The 12,143-nt window shown below is 39.6% G+C and overlaps 1 pseudogene; it reads right to left on the bottom strand.

The window, feature by feature from the left end:
- Positions 1-4,286: 4,286 nt before the first annotated feature.
- Positions 4,287-4,769, bottom strand: LOC138806751 (cytosolic iron-sulfur assembly component 2B pseudogene; annotated as a pseudogene).
- Between the last annotated feature and the right edge of the window lie 7,374 nt (positions 4,770-12,143).

Here is a 12,143-nt window from a genome sequence, read left to right as displayed (position 1 = left end):
TATCCCCCGAGATTTTTACTCAAGGCTAGAGTTTTCCCACTTGGTTTTTTGATGGTTAATTGGAGGTAAGTCTCATATACTTCTTTGTCCAGACTGGCTTTCACTGTAGTACTCAGAAGTCAATCTTCTGAGAAACTCAGATTAGAGGCAACAGCCACTGGTGCCCAAAGCTAACATTTTCTTTTATTTAGAAAATCACAAAACTCATTAAAAGTAATTATGGTCAATAACTGAATTCACTGAACTAACAGGGTATAATGTATGTATAAAAATAATGAACTTGCTGGGAAAGTGGCTCATTGGTAGAGCGCTTGCCTTGCATGCATGAGGCCCTGGGTTTGATTCCTCAGCACAACATAAGTAGGGGAAAAAAAAGCTGGAAGTGGTGCTGTGGCTCAAGTTGTAGAGTGCTAGCCTTGAGCTGAAGAGCTGAGGGACAGTGCCCAGGCCCACAGTTCAGGCCCCATGACCGGACCTCCCTCCAAAAATAATAATGAACTTTCCTTTGTGAGCAATGAACAATTTTAAAATAATGTAGGGAGTCAGTTCTGTTTATACTAGTATAAAAAATAAAACATTTTATGTAATCTCGAAAAATGAAAACTGCACTGTATAGCTAGTCTTCAAAGCACCCCGTTTTTACCTGATCCTTGCCTCCTTGCCTCTCAGTAATTTACTTTTATAGAAGGAAATTATTCTTTCCTTTATATTAGTATAGATACTCTCAATTTGAAGCTTATACTTATAAATATGCCCTATGATCTCCATTTTTATGAGGAATAGATCAGGTCCACAAAAGAGACATGAAGTTCCCATACACTGGAGGACTGAATATCAGGCATGAACGTTTCCTATCCAGTCTTTCCAAATCATACTTTATCATCCAAAATCACAAGAAACCTTTAAGAGAGAAGCATGGAAACTCAGATATGAGGGAGGGAGACAGTAGATTTATTGCTGATTGATAAGGTCTGGGAAGACTAGTTAGAGGTCCCTTAGATATATAGCCTAGAGTTACTGAGTGGAACTTTTAGGACAAGAGGTAGGAATTCAAAACAAAGTAGGGTGTGCAAAGCAAGACAAAAACAGACTGGATTGAGGCAAGTGATAAAACGTCACCACAACTCAGACCTACCCTAAACTTCATTCCTCTACTCAAACCCATATTCACCCTGATTACAGCAATCCAGCATTTCTTGAAGGGCAATAGAGGTAATATACCATGCTCTGAGAAACTCCTTTAGGAGTTTCACTAGTTAGCTGAAGAAATTAATGAAGAAAAGGCAAGTAGAACACAGCAAATTCAAACAGACAGTGCCAAAGGTCTGAGTTCAAGCAACAGGACCAATAGCAACAAACACATTAAAGGAAAGTCAAAATTCAGAAACAACCAACCAAAAATGCCTTATTGTTTTGTTGATGGAATTTGGTAGTTTCTGGGAAATTAGTTAATAGATTAATTTTGAGAAATCTAATGACACAAGCATTGTGTTTTATATCTACCTAACAGTCATACCGTTTCATTCCAGTGTATACATTTGAGCAGTGGAAAATGATCCAAGAATCAATTTAGTGGCTGTGACTCTCTTTACAGTGAGAGGGTAGTTATTCCAAAATTTAAGGCAAAACAGAGACATAGTTTACATTCAGCAGAACATATGTGTTAAACAAAAATAAAAAATGAAAACAACAATCTCATAACCTCAATTACATTATTAGAACAAAGAACTAAAATGCCAACTCATTTAATACTCCCCAAACATTTCCTTTCTCTGTTTGGTCTTGGAATTTTTCAGGAAGCAAACTGATTTTTCAAGAAGAAACTCAACTTACAGTTGGGAGAGGAAGGTCCCCATGCATCTAAGCAAGCCTAGGGTCAAGCATTGGTCCAAGCTCTGCAAGGAGCCTACTTCCTCAAGGATGGCTCATCACTTTGTGGGAATTATAATCTCAATTGCACTTAGATACTTTGAGTGTGTGTGTGTGTGTGTGTGTGTGTGTGTGTGTGTGTGTGTGTGTGTGTGTGTGTGTGTGTGTGTGTGTAGATCCTTCTGCGTGTGTGTGTGTGTGTGTGTAGATCCTTCTGCGTGTGTGTGTGTGTGTGTGTGTGTGTGTGTGTGTGTGTAGATCCTTCTTCATGTGCGCCTCCCCACCCATGATTGGTGTTTTCCATTTATAAATTGTGGTTCCTGGCCCTTTGCATTGCTGTTGGAAGTGCTCTGAAGTGCAGTTTTGCATTCAGTAGGTGAAAGCCCCAAGACAGGCACTCAGCCTCTCTTCAGTGGACTTTGGGAGTTGTAACTGTAAGAGATCTCAAGCTACAGATCCGATGTCAGGCACTAACTGCAAGTTGGGCACAGGACCCAGTGGTTCTACCTTGCAGGTGTTCCTCCAGTCTGGGGTTGATGATTTGTTTGGGAGTCATGAACTTGTGCTGCCATTAGCCTGTGTGCTTCTAGACACCAGAATCTGGCTTCTGAAGCTCCAAGAGCAATTTGGGTGTTTCTCCAGACTAGGAGACCCTGGAACTTTATGTTTATTATTTATTATGACCTAGAGATTTTGTTGTTAACCCATGTGACTTTAATTCACTTTGCCCTGCTGTAACATGAGCATGGTAACAATTGCAGTAAAATTGTAAAGTGTGTGCCTTGAATCTTCTTATATTGCAGTTCTATTTTGGGGTTATATTTTGTTGTTTATCTGAGAGGCATTTTTACTCTGCTTCTGTTTGTTAGCCTTCTTAGCACTTCTGGCTTGTTTACTCATGTTTGTACATAACCTTGTTTTTAGAGAAAGGTCTACATGAGATATTGGAGTAGTGTGTGCTGGTCCTATAGTTTCAGGAATGAAGCCTAGCAAGGAGGGCACCCTACAAATAGAAATCTCCCTCCTAAAGAACAGAGGCAGAAAAGCACAGGAAGGTGAAGATGTTTTTAGCTTTCCTTCCCCTAAGCAATAATTGTTCTACTTCTTGAAGCAATCACTTGATGCTTTTGAAAGGAGCAATCACTTGCCGCTTTTGAAAGGTTTAGACCAACTTTCAGGAGGGAAGGTGAGCTGAGCTGAGGAATAAGCCAGAGCATAGTTATCAGAGGGTACAGGAGGGTATGGTTTAGGGTAGAAGGAAAACTATCACAACTGAAAGTATCGGTCTAGGTACCAATCCCTAATCCAATTCTCAATGATTTATTCAGCTTCTTTCCACAATTATTTATAGTATGTGATCTGTCATACTTATCTTCAGTGCCCCATCTGTGGATTTGCTGATGCTAGCTCTAACATGTTGGTACTTCCTGGCAGTTCAGAGAGTTGAAGAGACCTTTGGCCTTCTAAGAAAATTGTAGAAGAAACCTTGAGAAAATATATATTGCTCAAGGTTGTATGCTTTGTAGATGTTGTATATCCTGAAGATTTAGCTAGTATTACCCATTTGCCACAATCTTCTTAAAAAAGTAATAATTCACTTAGGAAATTCCTTTTGGAAATTGAAGTTAATAAGGCATAAACATTCCTTAAAATACCTTATAGGAACATGTTGGTCCTATTTTTGTGCACTTCTTATGGCATTTGCAACTTTAAAATGTTACTAACATGGATATTCTCTACTTTCTTTTTTTTTTTTTTTGTTTTTTGGGTTTTTTTTGTTGGGGGAGGGGGGTTGGTCGTGGGGCCTGAACTCTGGGCCTGGGTGCTGTCCCTCAGCTCTTCAGCTCAAGGCTAGCATTCTACCACTTGAGCCACAGCGCCACTTCCAGCTTTTTTCTTTTTGCTTATGTGGTGCTGAGGAATCTAGCCCAGGGCCTCATGCATGCAAGGCAAGCGCTCTACACTGAGCCATCTTCCCAGCTCCTCTACTTTCTGTTGTTGATAAATTACAATTTCTCCAAAAGAATAATGAGCATATTTTACACCACTTAAAATGAGAGAGTGCCTAAAAATATATTCCAAGACAATTGATAAACTATAATTAAAATACAATGCCCTCTTTTTATGTGCTAGTCCCAGTTCTTGAGATCAAGGTCTAAACACTATGAACTTCTTTTGCTCAAGGGTAATGTTTACCACTTAAGCCACATCTCTACTCCCAGCTATAATTGGTAGTAATATGTCTAATAAAATAATCTGAAATAGAAATTTTTTAATGAATATAAATTAAAGGTTTATTACAAAATGCAAAATGTTAATTTCTCATTGTCATTGATTCAAGAAAACAAAGTCATGACCCCTGGATGCAGCTGGGGCCAGTAGAGACCAGTATGCAGGCTGGGAGTCAGAAGCCAAGCTTAAGAACGAGCTGACAGACACTGATTCACAACCTCTAGTAGGTGGGTGTTCTCCAGGGCAGCTGCTACTCGCTCCTTATCTGTAAGCTGTTTGTTCACTGCATGCTCCGAGGCGTGGGTTCCTGAGGTAATGTGCACATCCATCTTGAAACGCTGGGGAAGGGATCGCAGAAGCTTGACTTTGATAGACAAACCAATAAGGGTGGCCATGCTGCAGTGCAGAATGGTGGGCGTGAAGGCCACCGCCACTGTGCTCTCAGGGTCTCTAACCTGAACCCAAACTTGCTCTACTACGTTCAACTCCTCTAGGGTCAGGGGATGCCCTGGGTCATTGATGGAGCGAGTAAGATCGAAGATCTCTGGTGCATCAGTGCTGTAGGGAACCTCCTCGTCCTCCTCCCCTGCAGTCACGGGCCACTCCCCAGAGCGCTCATAGATGAGGGGGTTTGCATTCTCCAGCAGGCCACGGCCACCGCCTACCATCCAGCAACTGCGGCCAACCTGAAATAGAAATTTTTTAATGTTTAAGGAGTGATCTTCAGTCACTTATGTTTATGATGATAGTCCAAATCCCAAAAGAAAAAAATGCCCACCCTGAAATATATTTCACTCCCAGTGTCAAGCATTGTGAATATAGACACATTGCCAATAATTAAATCTTTTAAAGTTTTTTAAAGTATGAAAGCATTCAGGTGATGCGGACAAAACCAGTAGTAAGATACAAACGTTGCTTTAAAATGATTCATATTGTCTTTCCTAAAACATCCTCACTGAAATCTGCAGAGTAGATTCTCATTCTTGGCAAATATCACCGTAAAGTTCTTTTTTTTTTTCACCAATAGAGAATTCAACATAATTATCTCTAATTTTATTACCAAACATTTATATAGGTGATCAAGGACTTTGTAGGTCTATGTGTTTCTGTGTTTTCTCACAGAGCAATTATGTATGGTCAGTAAGATGGTGTTTCAGATTTTACTTCCTTTTTTTTTCCTTTTTTATTGTCAAGGTGATTTGCAGAGGGGTTGCAGTTATATAAGTAAGGTAATGAGTACATTTCTTTTCAAACTTGTTCTTCCTTCCCTCAATTTTCTTTTACTTTCCCTCCCCTACAACCCAGTTCATGTTATTTTAGATTAGCAAATTTCCATTCTAAGTAATTGTGTAAAAAAAAAAAACCAGAACTGTGGATAATAGCAATTCCTGTGTGATAAACCAACAAGTATAAGCAAAAGTTCACAGCTATTTAATTCATTATATTTAACTTTTATGAATCTAAAATTTGGGGTGTCCTCAGCTTAGTCTTTTGTGTTAATGTTGTTTAAGAAACATAGAAAACTTTAATATTCTGGGTCCTTTGCTGAGGGTGGTTGGTTGGGAATGTGTCACTCCTATGAACAGTATTAGATGTTGCATCTTTATTAGGCCCTGTATCTCCAGCAGGATGGCCAAGGTTCTTTTTTTGGGGGGGGGGGTCCGGTCATGGGGCCTCAGCTCTTCAGCTCCAGGCTAGCGCTCTACCACTTTAGCCACAGTGCCACTTCTGGCTTTTTTCTTTTTCTTTTTTTTTTGAGAGTAGAATTCTGTTTTATTTAAAGATAGGATTTTAAAGGATTGGGACTTCTGGGTATGTTTTTTTTTTCTTTCTTTCTTTTTAACTGTAAAATGGGGTCAAAGTTAGTTTCATATTGAGCTGGAAGATTTTCCTCCTATGAACCTAATGCAGGCTGAGTTCTCTGTTACCTCTTGACCAAGCAATTCTGACGTGGTTGCTGTTCCATGGCTTCATGGAAGGACGTGAACGCATGCATGCATGTATGTATGTATGCATGTATGTATGTATATATATGTATTTATTTTTGTGCCAGTCCTGGGCTGAAACTCATGCACTGTCCCTGAGCTTTTTTGCTCAAGGCTAGTACCACTTGACCCACAGCATCACTCCTAGCTGTGTGTGTATGTGTGTGTGTGTGTGTGTGTGTGTGTGTGTGTGTGTGTATGTGTGTGTGTGTGTGTGTGTGTGTGTGTGTGTGATTAATTGGAGATATGAGTCTGAGTTTTCTACCCAGGCTGGCTTTGAACTGAAATCTTCAGATCTCAGCCTCCTAAGTAGCTAGGATTATAGGCCTGAACCATAGGCTCCTGGCTTTATTTATTTTTTTAAATCTACAAATGGGGTGACATTTTTGTTCTTTGTCTACAAACATTTCCTCTTTCTGCCTATGTTTACAACATGTGTCTCATCGAAGGCCTGCTACCTGGAGTTGGCCTATAGACATGCTATGTTACAATCCCTTGTATCCTATTTCACAACCCTTAGAGGATGCCCCAAACCACAAACGGAACTGAGCCTTGAAGGACCAATGGTTTTCCTATCCATGTACACCTAGGATAATGTTTCGTTTGTAAACTAGGCACAATAAGGGATTGGCAAAAACAACAATCACAACAACAAACTGTAAGAAGTTAGTTAATTTTTGGAATCCTCCACTTAGTATTTTCAGACTGCATTTGCTTGTAGAAGCCGAGAAATGAGGTCATGTGCTCTAGGGGCTGCTTCCAGCCAATAGCTGACCATTAAAACATTCTTCCAGTTCCTTCCATTTTCATCCCCAAATTGAAAGCAATGGTAACAGCCTCAGGTAGTTGATCACATTTTCCTTTGCTCTGCTTATTGAATCAGATGAAAGCAGTTGGGGAATCTCTAAATTCAATAGAGTATTAGAAGGAAGAGTGACAGCCAGGAACTTCTCACTGATGAGTAACAGACAGACCAATTTCACTCGTAAGTCTTCATTCACAACATCCACCAGATCTTGTAGCCAATGCAACTTCATCTACAAACTGCTGGCCCATGATAGGTGCTGTTGCGGTTTGAATGTGCAGTGGAAACTTAAATCCCCAAATGGTTTCATGCTCATTATTAAAGAGCTTGAAGTTGTGAGTCCAAGCTCTTTCTCTCTCATTGCCCCTTCCTCTTCTGCTTTCTGCTATGAGATGATGCAGCATGAAGGGTCCCTCTATCTTGCATTTCCCAGCTTAACTCCACGGCTGGTCTTCAAAACCCCAGGGCCTGCTTCCAATCCGGGCTTTGACAGCATAAGCCATTGACAGGCTGAAGGCCTTGTCATTGCTCCCTTTCCACTTTGGACATGTTACTTCTCCAGGACTTGAAATGTGCAACTTAGAATCTCTTCCAAATAGGGAGCATCCTCAGTGCTGGTAAGTAGTTTGCAGGGTCCCTAAGACTGTTCACTTCAGCAGGACCAAGGCTTTGGCGGTCAGTGGCACTTACCCCAGGCCCTTCTGCATACCCAGATGACAAACATACAACCAGTCTAATGGAACTGTAGGCTGTCAGGGAAGCTATCCCAGGGAGGTGTCACCACAAAGTCCAACAGGAGGTGCTGGAGGAAGCACTGCTTTCTGGAGACTACATCCCACTGCCTGCTGCAGAAATCAGGGTACTGGGGAGTGCGCGGCCTTTTGGGCCGGGAGGTGAGGCGAGGCCGGGGCTGGGCGGGGCCGTGCTCCAGGCCCCAGAGTTCTCTGAGTTCTCTGTGGCCAGGCCCCTCCCGCATCCTGCTGCCGGTGGCAGGGGTCGCCCCAGCTTTTTTCTTTTTGCTTATGTGGTGCTGAGGAATCAAACCCAGGGCCTCATGCATGCAAGGCAAGCGCTCTACCACTGAGCCACCTTCCCAGCCCCCAAGGTTCTTAATTTGACTGTTTAGGAAAGTGAGAATTAGGAGCTTCTCAAACCTGTGTTTGCATCATCTTTACTGGTGTCAAGCAGGTTCAATGGCAAATAGCAAGTCATTGCACAAGGGTGCTCTGAGTATTTCGATACAGGGAATTAGGCCATTTGACAACCATTATTGGAACACTATAACATTAGAAAAACCAATTGTATATATTTTTTCCGGTATAACTCTGGGTGAGAAAAATTAAGTTATAACATACATGCATTCCATGGTGTCTAAGTATGTATGAGGTAGAGCACAAATGGTCACTGGAGTCCTAAGATGGATACCTGTGCATTAATAGATTAATAGCTCATGTGTCCCTAAGTGTATTTCAGTAATAACTAGTTTTAGTAAAAATGTGATATAATTTTTTTTGGTTTCAATTATTCAATTATTTTGTGGGAACATTAGTTTTTATGAATTCTACATGTATATTAAACATAGACATGAATTGCTTTTATACTATACCAACTAATGGACTGTGGATTTGTCTTTAGTGTTCAATGCTTTACTTCACACTTGAAACAATCTTCCCTTATAAGAAGGCTTTATGCTTTTCCAGCTTATGTATAATGGTTTGAGCAGGAAAATCTGGGGCAAAATCACACAGGTTTTTTCCTGACTCTGTAATTTGGCTTATCTTCCAGCCATGCTTCCAGAATCATCTGTTCATTGTCAACAGCAAGAAAGAATGAACGGATCTCTGGTGAGTTGCTTTTTATTCCTCTTTACTGTACATTCCATTTTATGAACCTAAGTATGTCTAAGATTTAAAAACAGAAAAAACAGGTCCAGCTTGAGGAACATGTTCATAAATTAATTAAAAATTGCTTATAGATTTAGTAGTTTATAAAATCTCACCTTTTGTCTTGAGTGCAGATTTGCTTGTTTCCAATGTTTTAAAATTTATTTATTGAGATGAAGTGATTACTTAAATTTCCACAATATTTTGGGATAGTTAGCCAAAGTCAAAACACATTTTTAACTTTACAAGGCTAATTGTCATCATCATGGTCTATGAAGCTTGTGAACTCTACAAACTTTGACAATACAACTATCTCTTCCATGTCGGGTGATATGCACATTTCTTTCTTTGTGCTTAGTGTAAGCTATTCCCTCTTTCTCTCTCATTCCCTCCCTTGCACCACTGCCCTTGAGTTGTGTATGTAGTTCACTTTCATGGATGTCCAGGGCAGCTGATAGACCCCTTTGCTGTATTTTATCACTTGTTTCTTTCTGATTCTATACCCTCCTCCTAGATTTCCTCATATGTGCACTTGTATATCAGGGAGACCATATGTCAGCTTGGCTTATTTTGCTCAACATGATTTGTTCTAGTTCTATTTTCCTACAAATGTCATTATTTTGTCCTTTCTAATGGCTACATAAAAAATTCCATTGTATATAGGTACCACAATTTTGGATCCATTCATCTGTAGTGGGCATCTGTGTTGTTTCCATATCTTGGCTATTGTGAAAAGTGCAGCAATGAACATGGAGGTGCATGTGTCCTTGTATCCTGGTTCCTGTTGCTCAGGGTAGATACCTAGGAGTGATATAGCTGGGTCATAGGTAAGGTGTATGTTTAGTTTTCTGAGGAACCTCCAGACTGCTTTTTCCAGAGTGGTTGCATTAGTTACATTCCCACTGCTAATGCATTCCCACCACTAATCTTTCTCCACATCCCCACCTTCATTTGTTGTTGTTTGAATTTAGGATCTAAGCCATTCTGACTATGGTAAGGTGGTACCTCAGGGTTGTTTTTATTTGCATTTCCTTTATGCCCTGGGATGATGAACATTTCCTGTGTTTAATTGCCATTTTTATCTCTTCTTCTGAGAAATTTCCCTTTAGATCCCTTTCCCATTTAATTATTGGTTTGTTAGATTTGGGAGAGATTAGTTTCTTGAGTTCCCTGTATATAGTGGATATTAGGCCTTTGTCTGGTATATTGCTGGTAAATATCTTTTCCCAGTTGTTTGGCTGTCTTTCTAGTTTGGTAGCTATGTCTGTAGCTGTGCAGAAACTTTATTTTAAGGTAGTCCCAGTTGTCGAGTCTCTCTCCAATTGTTGTGACCCTGGGACTCTCTGTTCAAGAAGGTACTGCTTGTGTCTTTAAGTTCCAGTGTCTCTCCTACTCTGTCCTGCGGTAGTTTCAGAGTTTGAGGTTTGATGTTAAGATCTTTAATCCATTTTGAGTTGATATTAGTGCATGGTATTAGGCTGGGGTCCACTATAGTTTTCTGCATGTGGCTGCCCAGTTTTCCCAGCACCAATCGTTGAAGAGACTATGTTTTTTCCAGTGTATGTCTTTAGCTCCTTTGTCAAACAGCAGCTGATGGTAAGTATGTGGTTTTATTTCTAGGTCTTCTAGTCTATTCCATTGGTTTTCAGGTCTATTTTAGTGCCAACACAAAGCTGTTTTGTTATTATGACTCTATAGAAGAGCTTGAAATCTGGTATTGTGATACCTCCTGCTTTGCTCCTTTTGCCTAGGATTGCTTTGGGTATTCTAGGTCTTTTGCAGTTCCTGATGAATTTTTGGGTTGTTTTCTCTATTTCCATAAAGAATGTCATTGGGATTTTTATTGGAACTGCATTGAATTTGTATATCATTTTTGGCAGGATGGCCATTTTCACAATATTGATTCTGCCTATCCAAGAACATGGAAGGTCTTTCCATTTCCTGATGTCCTCTTTAATTTCTTTCTTTAGGCTTTTATAGTTTTCACTAAATAGGTCCTTTACATCTTTGGTTAGGTTAATTCCTAGCCATTTGGAGGTTATTATGAATGATGTTGTTTTCCTGATTTCCCTTTCTTCTTGTATATTGTTGATATACTGAAAGGCAACTGATTTTTGTGCACTAGTTTCATATCCTGCTACTTTGCTCAAGTGACTTATAAGTTCTGTGAGTTTGGGAGTGGAATTTTGGGGGTCGTTTAGGTATAAGATCATGTCATCTGCAAATAGGGATAGTTTAATTTCTTCCTTCCTTTTGTGGCTCTCTTTAATGTCCTTTTCTTACCTTATTGCTCTGGCTAAGGATTCCAGAACTATTTATTCTAGATTTTCTACTCACTAGCTTTCATTATTTTTCTCGCTCTCTCTTTTTGTATCTATTTTTCTATCACTTTTTCATTTTCTTTCTCTCAGGGCCTCTTCCATCCATCTGTCTCTTTTTTTCTTTTCTTCAACTGATCTATCTGGGAACTAGTTTTTCTTACTGATCAATTTAATTTGCTGATGTGGCTCTTAGAATTCAGATTTTTATTATCCATTATATAGGGAAAGTGTTGCCTAGATAGTTCTATGGGATTCCAGAGCCAAAGAAAATTAGAAAAACCTAAAGACATATACACATAGAGAGATTGTTAGTTATTTCATTATAATTTTGATATGAATTTTTCTCATTACTATTATTTACTATTTGCATATATTCTTCAGTTTTTTTCCCATTTTAAAATCAGATTTTCTGTGCAGTAGTTTTGGATTGGTTTTATATTTTCTAATGCATTCCAGTAATTAACATATTTAGAAATATTTGAGAACATTTTCTTTTATACCATGTTTTTTCTTTTTGGTTCATTGTACCTTTTGAAGGAAAAGTTTTAAGTGTATGAATTTAAATAATGTTTAGCTTTGTATCAGATACTTTTGGTGTCCTATCCAAGGAGTTACTGTCAAATCTAATGTCATGAAGCTTTTCTTCCCTCCTCTCTTCTTTTCTTCCTGCCCTTTCCCTCTCTTTCCCTCCTCTCCACACCTCTCTTGCCCCTCTTCTTTCTTCTTTTCCCTACCCCTTTGCTCCTCTTCTCTCCCTGTTCCACTTTTTCTTTTCTCTTTAGCTCTGAGATGAGGATTGCTGTGTTGTCACAGTTGGTATCTAACTTGGAAACTCATTTGATATTCCTACCTCAATCACCATCATACCTTTCTTGGGCTAGTACTGGATCTTGAACTCACAGCCCTCATAGTCAGTTAGCTTCTTCATTCAATGTTGGGCCCATCACTTTAGCCATGAGTCCAACCTGCTTATTAGCTGCTTAAATTGAGTTGTCTACTCAGGCTGGTTTATAGACCTCAGCCTCCAAAGTAAGTAGGATAGGATACC

The sequence above is a fragment of the Dipodomys merriami genome, unplaced genomic scaffold, assembly GCF_024711535.1.
Source record: "Dipodomys merriami isolate MVZ:Mamm:240054 unplaced genomic scaffold, mDipMer1.0.p SCAF_407, whole genome shotgun sequence".
Lineage (NCBI taxonomy): Eukaryota > Metazoa > Chordata > Mammalia > Rodentia > Heteromyidae > Dipodomys > Dipodomys merriami.
Note: the sequence above shows the minus strand (reverse complement) of the source record. Positions and strands in the feature narration are given on the sequence as shown.